At 45.0% G+C, this 20,208-nt stretch overlaps 1 protein-coding gene across 1 annotated transcript in view; it reads right to left on the bottom strand.

Annotated features, from left to right (window-relative positions):
* The window catches only part of DTNA (dystrobrevin alpha), a 221,843-nt gene extending 207,736 nt beyond the window's left edge, over positions 1 to 14,107 (bottom strand). The window contains exon 1 of the mRNA XM_058809263.1: positions 13,883 to 14,107. The gene's annotated coding sequence lies outside the window, so the exon portion shown is untranslated. The remainder of the gene's footprint in view (positions 1 to 13,882) is intronic.
* Positions 14,108 to 20,208: the final 6,101 nt, after the last annotated feature.

Raw genomic sequence — 20,208 nt, 5'->3', positions numbered from 1 at the left:
TTTCCTACTTAGGCTGCAAGAGCTAAAAAGGAGGTGTACTGACAGAAATAGAAACATTTGCTATTTGACAGTGTTATTAAATACACTTAAATCTGAAAAAACCAAGTCATTACTTTTAGCAGTGACCAATGTTATCTGGGAATGCAATAGTTAAATACTAAAGCCAAATAAATATGGCTGGTAAATAAAACAGTGGATAAACTCCCACCTTAAAAGCCCCACTGTGAGACACTGGTTGACTTATGAGCTGACTTAGTATACTCCAGTTACAAAAGAATAGAACAATTCATGGATTTCAAAAGCTCCCCCCCTACTGCAACAAGTCTCTGGGATTAAGGCAGGCATGGACTCCACACCATTTGAAAGGGACTGACCATTGCAGTTCTTGTTCTTAGGACACTGACTTACTCTTTGCAGTTGTGCTTTTGTGATACACTCTACAAGTAATTACAGAAAGCCTGTTGTTCATTCCTTACTTTTTTTGTCTTATTTTTTTCTATTACCACTGGCTCCTTCCTCACCAACTCTCCCCAGTATGCTAAGAAATCCTGTCACCTCACCTTTGTAGACATGCATGTTTGTACATCTTCAGGCACCTATTTCTCTTCTCTGGTGTAGCTGTGGTTTGATCCTACCCCAGTGTATGCACTGGACATTTCACAGGAAACACACAGGGAACAGTCATAGGAGATTCCCTTAAGAGTGACTTTACTGAAGCTGTATGAATTTCTGGAGCTCAGGATCTACTGCCTAGATTGTGTGTTACATTCTCCTTTTGTATGAGAAGGCACAGATTGGCTGTACTGCTTTGTATTTTGCTTTACAGGCTTAGAAGCTAGGGTAGGATTTTTGCTACATTTTTTGATAACTATTCCATGTATTTTGTTTTTAAAAGGGAGATTTAAAAATAGAATATTAAAAAAGCCAGTGGTAACAGTATAGTTACAAATGCTGAAGTTTCAGAAGGAACTGCTGTGGGAGTTGCTGCTAGGAATACTTACCAAGGAGAAAAACACAACAGCTAGGAGACTGTTAATGCAGATGCACAGACAACACAGACCAGAACCTTGTATTTCCAAATCAAGCTAAACACCTTAATATCTAATGACATCGACAATTCACAAATAGTATGCAAGTGGGTGTTACCACTTTCCAAAACAAAGTCACATCAAACACTCAGCTCTAGGAGGGTAGGGGAGGATCATCTTCTTTAAAAACAAAAATAAAAAGAAACAAAATGAATAAACTCTGAAAAATAAGCTGTGAAAAAAATAGTAAAGGCCTTTTCAAGGTCTGAGCTTCCAGCCACACTGCTCACATAACAAGCACTAACAAATGTTTTCATAATTCAAGGACTGTGTATGAGTGTATGCAGGAGCTTCAATTCAAACACTCTAACACCATTTAAAACTCTTCCTAAATTATGTTCCAATCACTGATGTGCTCTTTCCAAATAAAAGTATAATACAATTTAAGGTAAAGCATAAAGAGCAAATATATTCTTAATGAATTTTTAACCCCATGTTAACAAGGGATTTTTTTGGACTTAGCCAAGCAGAGAGCAAGAGGTTCAGGAAGTTCCACTGCTGTGAGGCTGTCAGAGATAAGGAAGTGATAAACTTTTGGTTTGGGGTTTTGCAAACAAAGCAACACATTGTTCTTGATCACTGCGTTTGAAGACCACATGAAAAATGTAGATTGGTCCAGTATCTTGCTTAAACGGAAATGGATGTGTGAAGAGCTAACTACAGCAACATGCAAGCTCTACTGTCATTTCAGCAGAAAGAAGTTAAAACAAAGAAAAGTGAGGAAAGGAAGAATACCACCATGAAAAACCAAACACCTTTTCCCCCCTCCCAAAGCTTCCTGAGAATCATCCAGCTAGATTCTGATAATACTGGGTAACAAGTTTCTTTGTAGCTCGGCATGTTGGTTTCAACAAATTAGGATGTAATGGGACAACATCACTTTTTCTCTCTGTTAAGCAGAGGCCACAGAGAATCCTCTGGAAAAAAACCAGCAGTTAATTCAAGTGCCCTGGTTGATTTCCTAATAGCCAACTCAGGAGTGCTAAGGTCAGGTCCTATATCCCCACAAAGAAAAAGAAAAAGAAAAAGAAAAAGAAAAAGAAAAAGAAAAAGAAAAAGAAAAAGAAAAAGTGAGCAACAGCCCAGCTGGTGATGTCAAAAGGAGGATAACATCTGCATCCTGCCCTCAGTGGTACACCTGCACTTCCCCACCCGGCCAAAGGGGCAGCCCCTCCAGCCCTGCCTGCAGCCCCAGGCTTCCCATCTGCAGCCCCAGAGCTCAGGGAATTGAAGGTTCATGGGATAACTGTGACCATTTGTAGCTACGGCAGCAGCTTCCAGCTCTCCTTCCCTTGTGTAATTTCAAGGTCTTGCAAAACACATGTCAGTATATGTAAGGGAAATCTGGGTTTCAAGGACAAACCTTCTTGACACCTGAGTAGTGAGATGACATTGACTCATTGGCAGAAGGTCTGCTCTGAAAGACAACTTTGTTTTTAAATCTTTTTCCTTGGTTTTGAGCAGCAAATGGCATAGACATATGGGACTGCTGAGGTTTCTGCTAGTATTATTTTATTTCTGTTTCTTTTTCTTCCAAACTACCCTATTTTCTTCATTCATGTTCTTAACTGGATGTTCAGATTAAGGTAAGAGATGTATTAAAAATACATTAACAGTAGGATCATCAAACACAGTATATACAAAATGGCAGGTTTTAGAAATATTCACTGCTAAAATTTCAACTGTTAAATGTGGTTTGGTAGGCAAAGAAGACTGCAGCTTTTTTAAACATGAGGAAATCCGAAGGATTACATCAAACCATGTTACTGACACTGACAGATACAGGCTTTCAAGCAAAACAGCTGTCATTAAAGCTCCTGTGACTGCTTAGAATACACTGCTGCAGTCTCCTAAAAAAACCCTAAATCCATGGGGAAAAAAGAATACCTTTAGCCTGTACTTTAGCTTCAGAACAGAGATGCAGCTCCATCTTTCTTCCTTTTCCTATGGACAAACAAAGGCAGTATGAACCATTTCTACCCCTGTGGTCACCGGGAAGGGCCAGAAAGCCACAATATGGCCTGTAACAAACATGCTCATCTCACAGCAGGGACTACAACCTCACACCTACTTTCCTAGGACTGCACTTAGCATGAAATGTTGTGGAGAGATAGAATGTAAGAAAATAAAGATAGTGCAGAAGGTAGTCTCACACCTGAGGAGTTGCAGCTGTACTAATCACCAAAGATTAGGAACAGGCCTGCCCTTAACAGGCCACAGCTGTGCCCAATAAGGATGAGTACTAAAAAAGAGTGGGTTAGCTGGGTGAGGAGACAGGTGGGGTTTTGTTGGATGTGCTGTGAGGAGCTGTTCATGAGAAACCACCAAGAAGGTATGGGAACTTTTGTAATATGATAACAACAAAATGTGTCTGTTTCATTTTATTTAACATTAAGGTGTTCCAGGTAGAACATCACTTCTTACCTTCACTATTTGAAACAAGACTGAGTGCCGGGTACAAAGTCTGAAACCTGGTACCAGCAGAGCTGCTAAAACACTGTTGTGTCATCCTTCTCCTTGGACACTTGTACAAGCTGTCCTTGCACATTTACGGTGACAGCAACCTGCCAAAGCCACCAGGGTTTGTGTCACTCTGTGAGACAAGCAGTGCAAATAATTACTGAGATGGTTTGCATATTCACAGGCCATCCTCACTCAATGTGCAGCAGTGGTTAAGACAGAGCAGCTTAAATCCAGGTGCCATGGGCAGGACAGGAGAGGATCCTTGGGCTTGCAGAGGACAAGAGGAGACCGAAGCAGCTGCAGGGGAAGGAGGGAGGCCAGCGTGAGGCATGACTGTAACATGGGATGTTTCTGTGTGGAGCTGGCAAGAAAGGGAAACAGCTGGGTCCAGGACATGTATAGAGGCAATTGAAGGTCAAAGGGAAGTATCCAGAAGTAGCGTGACCTCTAAACCAGCCTTCTCACTGCATTTTTGATTACCCTCATGGCCTAAGTGTGATCTGGTTTGATCAAATATTCATGTCATTATATGGCAACCAAAGGAGGGCATAGCTCATGATTTTTTTTTTTAACTCTCAATACTCAAAAACATTGTTTAGGCTTGGTGTGACCTTTCCCTCTTTTATTCCAGCAAGATGCCCAACTTACTTGGTTCCCAATTTTATTTATAGCATAATACTAGCACAGAAATACAGACAAACACATTAAAGCCTTCAAAAGCAATTTTCACAGGAAATGCAATACAAATCTAGTTGTGCACATCTCTTAAACCCTCCCTGTTTGCACCCTGCCCAGAGAATAAGAGTCATTTATTGGGAAGCATGTGCCTTTTATTTCTACCCCTCTCCCCAGGTCAGTATCCTCAAAGCCTTTCTTCTAGTCTTTCCATGTGGCTACTTGGTGAACTCCAGAAGCATTTGCATTGATGGCGCAGGACTTAGCACCAGATCTGTCGTATATGGTTAAGCTGCTGCTGGGCTAAGCTCCCTTTTTTATCCTGAGTGGTATTTTCTCTTTGAACTTTAGGAATTTATACAGTGTTTTATCCTTTCAAGTATCTCTACAAATTCTTCACAGGATCTACAGCACAGGCAGGGCCTTTTTATGACAGAAAGACACAGTAGGTTTTCATGCTTTGCAGTCACTGTAATATAACCCACTGCTTCACTAAGCCCACTAACATTACATTCATTATTTGGCACAGAGCTTATGGTAAAGAAGTAATTTGTTCTGATAGTCAAGTGCACAATCAAAAGTCTGATTGCCTACAACAAATCAAGAGAGTTTTGTAATCCCTGCTATGTGCTTTCATATGCTGAAAGAAAAAAAACCCCACAAACTGTGCAAGAATAATTATCTTTCTGCCAGTTTATCTTCAAAATGAAGATAGGTAACAATTACGAGTAAATGCAAATAGGGATAATATGGGGCTCCCAAGGTATCAGAAAGTTAGCTTTCCTTGTGGAAATACAGAAGCACCACCACAATGGGACAAATGAAACATACCTCTCACCAAAACATGAAGGTGAAACCTCTCCTTCTGCTTAAGGATGACTGGCTAATGCTTAATGCAGAGAAATGTACAAAGTAGCTGCATTTTATGTTACTACCGTGTACAACAGATATTGTGTACCTTTTCTGTGCAAAAAAGTTCCATGCAGTTGTCCATAATCATTTGAGTCTTGATATGACTAGATAAACAGCAGTCATGAAGGAAAAATTAGCAAAGTGCCTTTTAAGAAACACAGTGTTCACAAAAACTGCTTTAAAATCTTCTGCATCTGTCTAGAGAAACAGGGACTACTTTCTGAGTCACTCTAATATTGCAGTATTTACAGCGTGTATCACCTTTCTCTGCAGAAGGTTACACAGAGCATGGCCTGATGCAGTTCAGCTTCCAATGTCCTGGCTGTGGGCTTGAAAAACCCAGCAAACTGACCCTGCTACTGCTCACACTGCTCCTCTCGAGAGAATTCCTCCTGAAAGTAGTCCTGTAAGGTCAAATGAGACTCTTTGCCAAACAAGCCTTTGCAAAAATCAGTTCTGCTCTGTCATGTTAAGAGAAAAGGAACCTAGCTGGAGCATGTACTAATTTAAATTAACACAGTACATCCTTCTTACCAGATGATCTGGTTGGGGTTTTTTTCTCCTTTCCTCTCCTTCCTTCTTTTCTTTTTGCTGTTTTCAGGCTTTTTTTCTTCTACCCTTCCCTTTTGCATTTTTTTTCTCCTTTCACGCACTATTCTTCTCCATCCCACTTTCCCCTTTTAACAACCCACCTCCTCCTCCTGCATCCTGTTTTCCTATCCCTTTGTCCTCTCCCAGTCCTTTGAAGCACTACACCTGTGTTTTTCTAACAGTCCCACCAGAAGCAGCTGAAGGCAAGTGATAAGAAACTGATAAAAACCTCTTGAGACTTAAAGGCTGTATTCCTACTAGCCTGCACAAAGGGAAATGGCCGATGTGGGCTAAGGAGAGAGGGATTAAATGTGTCAAAACTTGCAGAATTCCAACACAGGGGAATTTAAATTTCTGTAGTTCCCGTTAACTAGTGCACACCACCATCAAACTGCTTGTTCTGGTTAATATTTAAGAAGGGAAAAAATGAGCAGAGTCACATGATAAACATGTCTGGAAGCCTAAAAAAAAGAATAAGAAGTTAATAAAAGTGTGTTTACACGTCAGACATCATACCCAGACCTGGAATGGTGTTATCATTTCCATTACAGGAGCAAATGCCTGCCTCTGAAACCTGCAGAAGTTTTAATCATTTTTTTAAAATCCATGCCCTAAGAAATTACCTCATTATTTCCCCACTTCAGAACAGTGTTTTCCTCACACTCATTTTGGACACCTTGCCAGGTAGGTCAGTCCCCAACAAAAGCCTCGTCCCGCTCTTTAAGCCAAAACACGCTCCCCAGGTCTGTCCCAGTGCATTTAATGTGCTGGCTTGCAATATTTCTCTGTGAACTGTGTGCACTTAGAAATCAGCAGTACCTGATTTGGGAGTCAAACAGGCAGTTGCCATGTCTTTGGGTTAAGCATAAAGGGATTGTATTAGATCTGGCAAATGTCATTTATTTCCAGGATTTGAGAAAAGATTTTTCTTATCCCAGTAATTCCAGATAATCTAACTTAAGGATCCTAGAAAGATAAAGCTGAATCTCTACTTTTACACTGAGAGTATCCGGAGCTCATTACGGATTTTGCCAGAAATCAGAGATCCGTGGTTTGCCTTACCAGCTCAAAAAAGCTGCATCCACAGACCTTCCAGAGTTTTAAGAGAAGACCATGGCAATTTCCAGCTGGGTATGTGATGCTATTCATCCTGCAATCCACAAGTGCTCTCTCCTAGTAAGAGCTGGACCTTCAAGCAAGAAACCTGTGTGCCCTAAGACAGCAAGGCCAGGTGATTCTCCAGCATCACATCTATAAAATTAGGGAGATGGGCTTCTGCAATCAAATCCATGTGCAGACAAGTTCAAGTCACCTAGCTTTCCTATGTCCTTTCTGCAGAGATGCAGCTAATGTTAATGTCTTCGAAAGAATTCTACATATTTAACTATCAAATAATATATGGCCAGCGTGTGTTAGCTGACTGCCTTCCATGGAAGGGGCTTAGCTAAGGAGTCTAGCTAACTACGCAAAGATTTTGGAAGCTATCACCTACGAAGACAGTTTGGTACATTTTGTACTGACAACTGATTTCCACACAACTCTTGTTGACTCTAGTACTTCACGCTTTAGAACACAATTCAAAACAAAAAGTATCGCGTGCACAAATTCTCACTGATCTCACGCTGTACCAGTAGCTGTGTTGGTAGAATCAGAGCTGGTAGCAAGCTCCAAGTGGTTTGTAAGGAAATTCACTTCAGTGAAGTGTCATTTTCCACATTCCCAGTTGTTACAAGAGTGCCTAGATTCAAAAGACTAAATAGCCTCCTTTGTTTATTACATAATCTGCAGAACTGCAAGCAGAGAGCAACAAGGAAAGCACAGATCCTTCCTCTGAGCACTCTGGCATGCCCCCTGTCCAAAAGAAGTCTCTCTTTGGGCTCGTTGCTTTGCTACGCAGCCGTTCACTTGGGCAGCTTTTTCCAAACTGCAGAGATGCCTGTTTATTATGCCCATCCATACAATTATCTACATCTACACACATGTATGTGCTCTGCTGGCTGCCCACACGGAGCCCATCTGCCAGGCTGGCACCGTGCCCACCGGGACATTGGTCGGTCCCTTTTGCTGAAGCAGAGCTGTCAGGCGGTGACGGACTTTGGTGGGCAGCCAGGAGCCCTCCTTTCTGCAGGGACCAAAGCCTCCCAGTGCCACTCAGATTTCTGTGGCACACCACGGGAGCACGACCATTGGCACACATGCCAAAGCAAAGAAGATTTCAAAGGGGAAAGAAAAGAGAGCTGACTGGTACTTCAGACTGTGATCCTACTTTGTGGAGGTGATTATGGCGGACAATGCTGCTGTGGCTGAGCACAGGCCAGCCATCACTTAACTTTGACTTTGGCACCAATCAAGTACAACAGGGTAATTGTGAGACGACTCAATAGATGTAAATAGCCACTATACAGAGCAATTCTGTGTGGCGTAAGGGCACAGACAAATGGCCTACAAAAGGCAGCTCCTTCCACACGCGTGCAGACAAATTGAGTAACTCCAGCTGCCCAGGAACCAGTAGTCAAGATCAGACCTACATGCATCAGATTTCAATTCAGCCCAGATCTTTCCAGGAGGATCATCTTGCACATGCTGCTCCTGTTCACATTTCTGTTTAAAGCTGACCTTCACCTTTACACTTGCACTGCGTGAAGAGAGGTGGGTCATGCTTTGCATTGGGGTTTTAATCTCTCAATGACAATAATAATGCAACATTTCCTGGCATGTTATCTTCTGCTTTTCTTTTCCTCCAGTCAGCTGTGAACTTGGCCACTAGAACCCTGCTTTAGAACCTCTCAATGTGGCTATTCCTCATGGCTGGAATCAGCTTATCCCACCCTCACTGGTGTTAAGTGGGATGCAAACACAGCTCCGCCTCCCTGCATGAGCCAAGATGAACAGTTCAATGTGGTCTCACTAGTCAATGGGTCTATTCACCCGTAAGCATGACAAGCAAATTCTGGCACTAAACCAGCAGCTCCTCTGCTCCCCAGGAATGCCCAAGGGCAAAATTATATCATGCTTTTATTTAAATCAACATCATCGAACTCTGCTATGGAGGAGTTTTACCAGTTAAATGAGCCTCCACTCACACCCACTGTGTGAGGATTCAGTGGTCAGGAAGAAGTCCCAGCTGAACTTTTGAAAAGCTAGAGACAATGCTGCAAGTTTCCTTTCCCTGTTGATTTTAATCAGGTCAGAAAAATCTTACGTTATGATAATTACATCACAAAACAGTTTATAGACATTTCCGTCACATGACATTTTAATTGCTGTTACCTCTTTAAACAACTAAGCCAAGGCAGAGCTTGTCAGCACCAAGAGAAAAGAAAATCAAGTGTGCCTCTGAAGTCTGAATTTCTTCTTAAGCAAAATAAGCAGACATCCAGACCACTACATGAGGAAATTCCACATGTATCTTCTACTTCAATTTTGAATGGCTCTTCTGACATCTCTTCCAGCTAAGAAGATTAAAAAAGACCAAATCATTTGAGATACTGCATTGCTTCTTGACATCAATCTGGTGAAAGATTTAACTGAAAAGAGCCTTTATTTTTGTACTTTGTATGTTATAGAATGGAATTCTGTCAAGTTGTAATCTCTTTTGAACAATTATAGAAATCGCTGCATTTCCCTTTACAGGCTGTTCTGCCTATACAGAGAGAGCACACCTATAAAAATGCAGCAGCCTCTGTACAATAAAAGGTAGGGCTCAGGATTTCCCTCTGGGTCCTTGTGGCATATGCACAGGCATGTGAACTGTCAGTGATGCTTCTCACATAATCAGTACAAATACAGAGCTTCCAAGAGGAGATGACGTCACACATTTTATAGTACAGGCTCTGCATGAAACAAGTGTAGTCCCCAGCAGCAGCTGTGGATATGCCACAGGTAAACCGAACAGTTGTGATCTCCTTCTCTCTTCAGTGGGATGGAGAAAATACACAAAGACTGGATTTATGTCATCGTAATTGAGGGAAGGATTCTGCCCCATACAAAACACATGTCCCCAGACATTGTTTGTCTTAAGCAGCAGGTCAAAAACCTGGCTCTACTGAAGTGAACAGCATCAGGGCAATTAGTCTCAGATTTGGTCATCTCCACATCAGCACACAAAGACCACTGAAAATTCCAAGTTCTTACAAGTGGCTTGGCATTTTATCTCAGTAGCTGAGACCACTAAACCTTGCCTGCACTGATTTCTCCACAAGTGACACTAGATATCTGCACAGCTAAAGAATACAATAGATGCATCTAACTTAAAAACAGATGAAGCATTTATGCTTTAATTGGAATTTGTACAATTTAGATCTAAATTTGCACATCTTTCCTATATGGTTTTCCATATGTCTTCATTGTAACAGTTTCCCAATTTAAGGCAATGTGAGAAGACAGAAGCTCTTTTTTGCAAGACCGTGAACACACACACACCCCCTACCCCAAAACCAGCACTAACATCTGCAGCAATCACAATATGGTAACTGGCTACACACAGGAGATTAAAAATATACAGATCAATAATGTTCTGCTACAATTTTCAAACAGAAACCTCATGTAATTTTTTCCAAACACAGTCCCTCTAGTAGCTTTTGTGATGACATTGGAGAGGGAGACATTGCATTACACTCTTCAAGCCATTCTGATAGTCCCACACATAATTTCCCCCTGCCTCCCACCGATTTTCAGCAAAAGTGTCATTCTTGTGCTGTTTGTGTAAGTGGACAGAATTTCAAGCATCTGCTCCCAAATGATTATAAATCAAGGAACCTTCATGCTCCATTAGCTTGAGAAGATAGCGTTATTAATGACTGCTATTCAAGGAAGTTCACAGTAAGTGTCTAAGTGAAGACACCTCTGATGTAGGGCTTTGTTTTGTTTCCAAAAACAGCTGCGTGGGCAAATCTTCACTCTTGCTGTTTAACATATTTCTGAGGCTACCACTTCTAAGAATTATCAATTATTTTTGTTAGCTTAGCAGTTATATCAGTTTCCTGTGGAAAAAGAAACAATACTGACATTCCACAGCAATGGTCATGAAAAGTCATTTAGCTTAACAAATGCTGGGGTCTATGAAGATGCAACACTGCTCTTACTCTGCTATTCTTTATCCAGTTCTAGAAGTCTGAAAAAGCTGGTTGAACTCTAAAGCCCAAAAAGTGAAAATTTAAGTATTAGGTTGTATTACATGGACTTGAAACAATGTAAGAAATGACTGGGTATAGCCTGGCAGAGCTGATTTGCTCCAAAGGTTAATACACCATGATTTCCTACATGATCCTAACCAGCAGCCTTTTATTTCCATAGAAGTAGGACCAACTTTGCAAAGAAAAGGCGAGTCAGAGGTCCTATTAGGTGAGTTTTCTGCCTGTTAGTTACTTGCCTAGGTGCACAATGGATGTGAGGCATGAATAGCACATAATACTGAAATTCAAGATAAGAGATCTGACTCATCACTCCACTGCACCAGTTTTATGCCTACGGGGCTCCATGTTCTTCCATGGTGACTCAGACCCAAGGCTCCCCTCTCTCCAGGAAAAACATGACAAGTCATGCAGTACATGTCAGACCTACCCATCAACTATAATCCCCATTTGCACTGCAAAACTAATTGGAATGTAACATTCCATACCACTTGCATCTTGTTGTTAAGCCTACAGATAGGAATATATATAACTAATGCAAAGAGCAGCAGTTTAAAATATAGTAATTGGAATTAACCCTAGTACACCTGGAAGAACACTCAAGGAACCCTGTTTGAGAAAGTAGTCCTTTCCAAATGTTAATAGTGTCAACATGGGCATGCTAAGATTAACAACATGGAATTAAGAAGGAGATTAGCTACTGGAACAAAAAGTTTCTCTGAAAAAGTTCTCATTGCAAGACTGCTGCTTTCACTTTTCTAACCCAAGGCTGCTGAAACACAAGAAACTTTTAACAACTCTAAGGTAGGCATTGACTGTTTCTTCCAAAAGGACACACAGTGTTTACGACAGCTATTTTTGGCTTTCAACTATAGAAATATAAAACACCATGAGGCCCATTTTCTTCTCACAGCTTCATGTCTGTATATATTCATTGATTTCAGTGCAATTATATGTGATTATTTGCCTGGAATGGATGTTATATCAGTGCTGACCCTTACAGGCAATTCTGAATGGATTTATACTGGGCAAAATGTGTAAGAGGAGACAATCTACAGTCTGACAGCATAGAACTGCGGAAAACAAGGAAATAATTAATAAAGGTATAATAAACCTTCAAAAGCCAAACAAAACAATTCATCCTTCACCTTGCTCTAAACGTTAAGGGATTGGTATCCAGCAGTTTACCATAATGTACCTTGTGCTTTTTGTCTGTTTTTCAGTCACAGAATCAGTGGGTTACTGTAGAACACAGAGATCACTGCGACAGGTTTCTGTCCAGAACTGGGTCCTGAGCTACTCTGCAGAGACTGTTGAATCTATGATGGTTGATCCTGCACAGTTCAGCCATGCTGGGCTCTGGTGCACACAACCAGTAACACCCTGAAAACTGCTTGTGGAAACGGTTACACACCACTGGGGATCCACACATACTGAGCATTACATGCACAAACCATCCACTTGCTTGTGCTGGCAGAGGGCACACGTATGTAATTCTGTATTTACTACCACCACTGCAAGACGATAGCATCTCATTCTGACTACACTGACATCCCACTGAGAGGTCAAGGCAGGAGATGGTACTATATGTGTGCTTTTGTACAGGAAGGCAAGATTTATTCTGAGGCGTTCAGTTCTTTGAGTTTTACCTCTGTCTTATGAAAAAGAAAAAACCAAATCCACAAAAACCCACAAAACTGTCCACTGCAATGAATACAGACTTTGAATAAATGCAGGACCTTGACTGCAACAGGAAGGTGAAACCCAAAAATGTGTCAGTAGGATCATTCTCTTTTGAGGAGCGCAATAAAGACATGAACTTAAAATAGACATAGCATTGGCTCTTATCTCATGCTCACTTACTCTCTGACAACCAGAAACCAGGGTGACTTAAAAACCTAGCACTTACTACTCTTTGGTTGCCATAATTTTATTAGTCTGGTCATGTGGCAGTCACAGGTGTGAGACACAACCTGCTATCCAGGTAAAAGTTATGGAAACAGCTCCATAGCTAATGACACTGTTAAACCACAGAATCCATGCCTTTACCCCCATCATTAAAATACTTCTACATCCAAAATACAAGGAGAGAAGCAGAGGTACAGCGTTCAGAACTGAACAGCAAGTTACAAAACTTCAAACACTACACAATATATTGAAAGCCTACTAGCACCAAATTTGTGATGCTCCTTATATACTTGAATCTCTCCTTTTAACATCTGGGTCACCAGTAACTACCAAAGATTACCAGACCACACTGCTTCCCACCCATGTTTAAAGTACTACTGAAGTACTACCTAAAACATCACCCATGCTGGGAAGTGGATCCAGTGATTGAGTACCCGATTCGGCGGTCGCCAGCAGTATTTCACTTGGGGTGGTAGCTGGTTTCTAGCATGGGAGTGTGGAACAAGCCAGTTTGGCTGCAACGATCGAGGTTTTCACCGCCCAGCACCAAAGTTTGCCAGGGAGCCGGCGAACGCACAGGTAAAGGCAGTCGCTGCCGCGCTGCGGGGCGCCGTCCTTTCGTCACTTTTACCTCAGCCGGCTGCAAGAGGCGACAGCGGGCGAGCAGGGACAGCCCACCGGGTCCCCAGGTGGTCTCCGGGGAGCCCGGGACCCGCTGCACGGAGCGCCTGGGTGGGCGACAGGGAGCGAGTGCCGTGCCGCATGCCTGTGCACACTCGCACGCCGGGAGCGCCCCAGCGGCGCCTGGGGACGGGCGGGAGCGCCGTGCGACCCCACGGGGGGCGGCCCCGGGAGGGTGGGGGACAGGGGGGCTGCCCCCCGCCCGGCCCACCCTCCGGAGGCCGCCCCGCACCCCCTGACCGCGGTGCCGATGGGGAACCCCCGGCGCCCCCCGCCCCGCACAGGCACACGGCAACAGGCGGCGGCGGCGCCCCCCGCCCGGCACCTCGCACCCGCTGCCCCGCTCGGCATCGCTACCTCGGCAAGGCTCCGTGCGCTCCCGCCGCCGCCTGCTCCCGCCGCCGCCGCCGGGGCGGATCAGCTGATATTTACCTGTGAGGTAATGCACGCTCCGTAAGGTCACCGTGCACCCGCCGCCGGCACACCGTGCCAGGCAGGAGGAGGGACGCGCCGGGAGGAGCGGGAGTTGCTCCTGCTCCGCCGCCGCCGCGCACGGCGCCGGAGCGGGGCGGCCGCGCCGCGCAGAGGCAGAGGCGGCCGCTGCCGCTGCAGCTCCTGGCACATGCTGCAGGTGTCAGCGCAGGAGCTGCCCCGCCGCCCGCCCGCCGCGCCCGCCCCGCCGCGATGCGCAGCCGCGCCCGCCGCACCGCGCCGGCGCCGCGATGGTGCGCCGGCGCCCTTCGCCGCCTGAAGCCGCCGCGAAGCCGCTGCCCGGCCCCGGCGCTCCCCTCGGGAGACGCTCCCCCGCCAGCACCGGCGGAGAGGGGGCGGTGGGAGGGATGACGTAGTGGGGCGTGGGGCAGGGGCGAGGCCGGGCGGCGGGGCCGGGAGCCCCCTCCGGGCCCCCCGAGAGCGCGGCTCCGCCAAGGGGGTGCGGACGGGACCCCCCCATCCCTGTCGGAGCGGCGGGCGGGCCGGGGGAGCGGCGGGGCGAGCGGGGGCAGAGGGATGATGTCATCCCCTTTTCCGGGGGGGCGGGGCCTGTCCGCGGGAGGAGGTGGGCGCGACGCCGCGGCTCCCTCAGGAGCGGGCGAGGAGGGGGATGCGCACGGTGCCGGCCCCTCACGGCGCCGAACCCGCGCGTCCCAACCAGCGCTGCCCCGAGCCGGCCGGGTGGGGGGCGATCGCTCCGTGCCGCAGCGTGGGGCAGGCACCGGGGAAGGCACCCCGCCCCGGGCGGGAGTCCCCGCTGTGGGTCCCAGCCCCGGGCAGGGGTCCCGGGGGTCCCCGCTGTGGGTCCCAACCCCGGCCAGGAGTCCCCGCTGTGGGTCCCAGCCCCGGGCAGGGGTCCCGGGGGTCCCCGCTGTGGGTCCCAGCCCCGGGCGAGCGTCCCCTGTTGCCCCCGCCAGCCCGACCGGCGCTCCCGCTGCAGGGCGCAGAGCGGAGCGCAACTTGGGCAGCGGCACGGCCGGCCGGGACTATCGGGGGAAGAGCTCTTGGTGCAGCCCTGCCCCGGGAGCCGCCGTGTTCTGCCGGGGCCGGGGCCGGTGCCAGTGCCGGTGGCGGGGCACACGCTGGCTCCAGCGCGGCTCGCTGCTGACAGCCGAGGTTGGCGTGTGGGTGGGTGTGCGGGAGCTTCCGAGCACATCGGGGAGCCCGGCTGCGGGGAGTGACGAGCAGCAAAGGCTTCTGCTCATCCTGCGGTTCTCTAAATGTGCGCAGGAGGTTTGCTGGAGAAATGGTCTCCAGCGCCCGGTTTCTGTGACCCACTTATCTTCTCCTAACTGGTCAGATAAACCGTAGGGATTAACCATGTAGGCTTAACACACAGGTACCTGAGAGGAAAATTCAGCACCTTTCAGAGTAGCAGCCTCAGGTTTCCTTTCATCTTCAACCATCAGCACCTTTAAATAAGACACAACTAACTATCTGCATTAGAAATGCAATGCATGGTCTTTAAAGCAACAACATTTGGAAGTTGGGTGGGGTTTTTCATCTTCAGTTTTCACAGATTTTCCCATCCACTTAACAAAAAGAACAATATGTATAACTCTTTGGCTGCATACTTAAAATCTTGAGCTGGGATAATATTTAATGGCCTAAATGCTCCTAATCACAGGGTGCCAGGAAGGCTGAAGGCTTTTGGGATACTTCTACATCAGTCCTGTATGATGATGCTTTGTCCAATCTGAAAGCAACATGAAGAGACTGCATTTCTGACTAGGAAAAAAACCCCAAGTAAACATGAAAATGAAAAGGGGAAGGTTTGATCACACTGGAGGCTCAAGCATGCCTGGTTAGATAGCTAGGGCATTACACTCCCCTCCTTCATGCAAACATTAAGCATAGTAATCCTCATTTTACAAGTCTTAAGAGAAAGGCGCCGGCAATGCTGGACTCTCACTCTGATAGCACTTTCTGAGTACTGGCCTCCTCACACTGCTGGAGCAGTGGGAAGGAGAGGTGAGAAAAGGGTGGACTTGTGATTCAGGCAGAGTTGGTACCACAGAGAGTGGCCTGCTGGTATCCCCTGGCTTGGTGAGACACACTGGGAACGTGGGAGGGATGGAGTGCATAAGAGGTGACACAACAGGTGACATAAGGTATGAGGTCATGGAGGACACTGAGGTTGGAATGGGAGCTCGGAATGAGATGTGGTGGGTGAGGGAAAGGCAGCAGGGAAGTCTTTGTGTCTGCAGATTGTATCAGTCATGGAAGCTGATTATTATTATCACAATATAACAGAAGAACACAGGGGAAGGGCAGCACCACAGAGGATGAAATGAATGAGCCTGCAATCAGGGATTTTGTCCCTGTAATGATGAGGTAAGGGAAGACTTGTGTTCCAGCAGGGATGTTTAAGTGTCAGTAACCTTACTGAAAGGGAAGAGTGACATGTAAAACAGATCAGACCACAGGAGAACCTGTCCTTAAAATCTCTGTTTACAGCTCACAGGAGAATATACCAGGAGACCTTGATGCTCAGTAGGGAGTCCAGTGAAGACATTAACAGGCTCTCTAGGCTGCTAACTGGGAGAGCTGTTATAAATTACAGCTTTGAGGCTTTGTCAGGGAGTATTGCTTCATTTCTTGAAATTATGGGCTAAATTAATCACTGTTTTAACATAGTGCTAAATTATTTGCACTTATAGGCAGTTTCTCCACAATAAATCTTAATCTTTCATTCTCTGGAACATGCCCTTCCAAGGCTGAGTGAGCAATGGACTCCCCACTCCACGGGTCACAGACCTGACTGGGATGGACTGTGCATGGCAGGAGAACAAATGTTTTCAAGGGGGATTGAGACTACAGTTAGCAAGCTGCTTTTCAGCAAACTGTCGTCACATGGAAGGCAGAATTCCCATAGGAAAATGCTTTGATTCCTGTCAAAGCACCACAGGAGCGAGACTTAAGGAGTTGATGATGCTCTAAGTGTGGTTAGCAGTTTTGAGACAAAGTGTGCCTGCCTGACAGAGCTACTACTACATCAGGAAGGTTGTTTTGTTTAGGGTACATAGTAAATCAGCATATTCTAAGTGAAGCTTTAATTGAATGTCCAGTTTGCAGGAGCAAAACGTGTTTCTGGGTTTGCTTGAAATTTATGAAAACTAAATGAAAACCAAACCAAAAGGGGAAGCATCTGCAAAGTGAAAATCCTGCCTTTTGGACAGTTTCATGGACACACTGATGGTACAAATTGAAATGCAGGGCTGTTAAGGAGCAGTCTGAGTGCTTCCTGCAACTGTGAGATGTATTTCAGCCCTCTGTCCCCTGCAGAGAGCCTGTGTCTACGAGAGCAGGCTGCTTTCTGCAAACACCTAAAAACTCTGGTCCCCACCCTACATCCCCCTGCTCTCCATTAATTTTGTACCTGCAAAGCCGCACATTCCACGTACTGAGCCTTTATAAATACCCTGGGGAGCCATTTCTCCAGAAAACTGTTCTTTATGGTCTTTTGTATAGATGCATTTGGATTATCTCACAAACCACTCTCATGTTTATTAGCTTCACCGGGGCTTGTCATCAACACTAGTCAAGTACAAACATTAATCAAATTAGAGTGTCAATCCAGCCAGGCATAAGGTCAAGCTTCTAATTACAAGGTTGGAAAGTGGGAATGACTGGAAGTAATTTAAACTTAAAATGTAATTCTAGGGCAAATTTAACAACAGGTTCTTTTCTAGTTGCCCCACTATCTTTCACCTTGAGTTTTTTAGGTGTCTCATCCATAAAAAAAACAGAAGTCTAATTTGCACCTCTACTGTGTGGTTTGTCTTGCTCCCTTCCAGCACAAGGCAAGTGTCTCAGGTATGACTAGGTGTCGTTCTGTTTGAAGTTCAAAATAGTTCCTGCATTCCTACACCTTTTTTCTGTCACAACTTCTAAACAAGCTCTCCTATCACACATTGACCCACTCTTCTTTCCAGCCACCAATTCATGAAGGAGTTTCCAAGGCTTTTACTGTCTTTCCTACAATCTGCATTTAGTAACATTAAACCATGAGATCTCTAACAGTTCTCTCAGGTTTTCCACGCTCAGCTGATTTCCTCTTGGATAACAGAAATGGCTCTCTTACAACAAAGATGACAGACATGATAATGACATATTTTGACCAAGCAGCACTCCCACCATTCAGTGCCAGATTCTGGGGTTCCTAATTTCACATCCCCCCACTGCTGAGGAATGAGAGATCACACCTCCTACATCCAAGAGTGTGATGGGAGCAGGAATCACACTAGACAGTGCTGATCTTAATGTCAGTGTTAACAAATCTAATCTGTCCTCAGTTCATCTATCACTGTGCCAACTAGGCATCATTTTGTATGATTAAGTACCTGTGAAATCAAATAGTAAACTGAATTTGTTCCATTGGGTACATTATCTGAACTGGGCCTTTGGATACATCATCATTAGTATGATCTTTGACTCGTCGGAAATGCCAGAATACAGATAATAATGGTAAAAATACTGACACTGTGCATTAGTGGCTTCCTTGACTCATTACAGCCAGAGAATAAAGTCCATTCTTCACTCTGGAAAAATGTAGTGCTTAACACTGAGATGTCACAAGGAAGAAGTAGGATTTCTGCTACATAGAAATTAAAGATTTTAGCAGGCAGAAAAAACCCCCACTTTCTGCGCTGTAATTTTTTCATTAATAATTTTATTTATGCGCTCCTTGGAAGAAGGAAACTGTGTTGACTGTTTAGCACCAGATTATGGGTTTAATTGGGCTTTCTTAATGACCTGGAAGTTAGAATTGTGATTAAGTCTGTTACTAAATTAGTAGCTTTGTTGTAGTTGCATGAGTTTTATTCAGAATGTGATGGCAGTTCCAGAGACATCACGCTGTATTAGAAGTTGCCACAGACCTTTATTTGCTGGCAAAATAAAACTATTCACATCTTCCACTTCTAAAGTACCTTCTGAGATATGACTTACTCTACTCCAAGAGGAGTTCAGAACGTTTTCAGTGGTGAGTGAGACTGGCTGTTACTCATGGCTAGGGACACCAGGAGAACCTGCCTTGTGTTGTTTTAACGCTGCTGCGGTGTGACCGCTCCTCAGCTGAGCTCCAACAGGCTCCCACCCTCACCCTGAGAGTCCAGCCTGTCTGCCAGAGTGAATAATGGGTCTGAAGGGAATCTGAGAGGAGTGCAGCTGTGTGAAAGACTGACAAATGCATTCCACAGGAGGCTGTGAGGAAGCGGAGTGATTTTTCACCAAACAGTATTCTTTCAAACAATTGGATTTCAGGTTGTCTGAGAGGATAAAACTGCAAAGATCACCAGTTACAATAGCAAAATATTTAATTCCCTTTTAGGAATTAATATTAAATAAATTATACATTCTAGAGCTGGAAGTCAGCTTTCAAGAGAGTGAAAACATTGTGCTGTACAATTATTGTCAGCCGGTATAAGCGAGTTTGAGTGTTATTTGCATTATTGTAGTTGCATGGTGCATTACTGTGCTGTTGTGTTCTATGTCATGAAAATGCTAAAGTGTAACTTTAAAGAGTTTGCAAGCTGGCTATTGTAATGATATTGTGGAGCAATATACAGACTTTTTTCAGAGACTTCATTAGCACGTTGCTGCAGTCTGAGCCAAGCAGCTAAATAGTATGCAGCATTTTAAAAGGGAAGTGAAGTTACATGTGTATCACCTAGACCTCTACACATACTGAGGGAAGTCAGTGGTTCACCTGTGATGCTGCTGCATGCAAGAATGTGGGATTGGGACTTGTCAACTGGTTTGAATTCCTAACCCAATCTGAGCTGAGTGTTGCCCTTGGCACAGCCCTTTCCTTTCTGTACATCCACCTGCAGCAGGAAAAGGTGGTGGTGCCTTGTAAATGCCTTAAGACCTACAAGGGAAAAGTGGGAACTATCCTTGTGGTAAGCAGGTGTATCCGTACCTGCCTAAAATAGTTACAAGACAGTGATTTATGGGAGCAGACACTAGAAACAATGGGAGCCCACACTTCAAACACAAGCACATGTGAAGCTGTATGATCTTGAGAGATAACAAATCTATGAATTCATCTACATGTGGCTCTAAAGAAGCTAGAACAGCTTTTTCAGTTGTGTGCACACTATGTTGTGTGTGAGGGAGATGCTGTGTGAGTGAACAGCCTCCCCTCTGTCCTTGTGACTGCACTGAGCCCTGGCACTATGGGTTCACCTTGCAGAGTAAACAATACTGGGATCACACAAAAGCAACTGCACAGAAAGGAACACAGGGACAAAGGCTGCCTGAGT

This window comes from Ammospiza caudacuta, chromosome 1 (genome assembly GCF_027887145.1).
Source record: "Ammospiza caudacuta isolate bAmmCau1 chromosome 1, bAmmCau1.pri, whole genome shotgun sequence".
In the NCBI taxonomy this organism is placed as follows: Eukaryota; Metazoa; Chordata; class Aves; order Passeriformes; family Passerellidae; genus Ammospiza; species Ammospiza caudacuta.
This window is presented reverse-complemented; position numbering and strand designations above follow the sequence as displayed.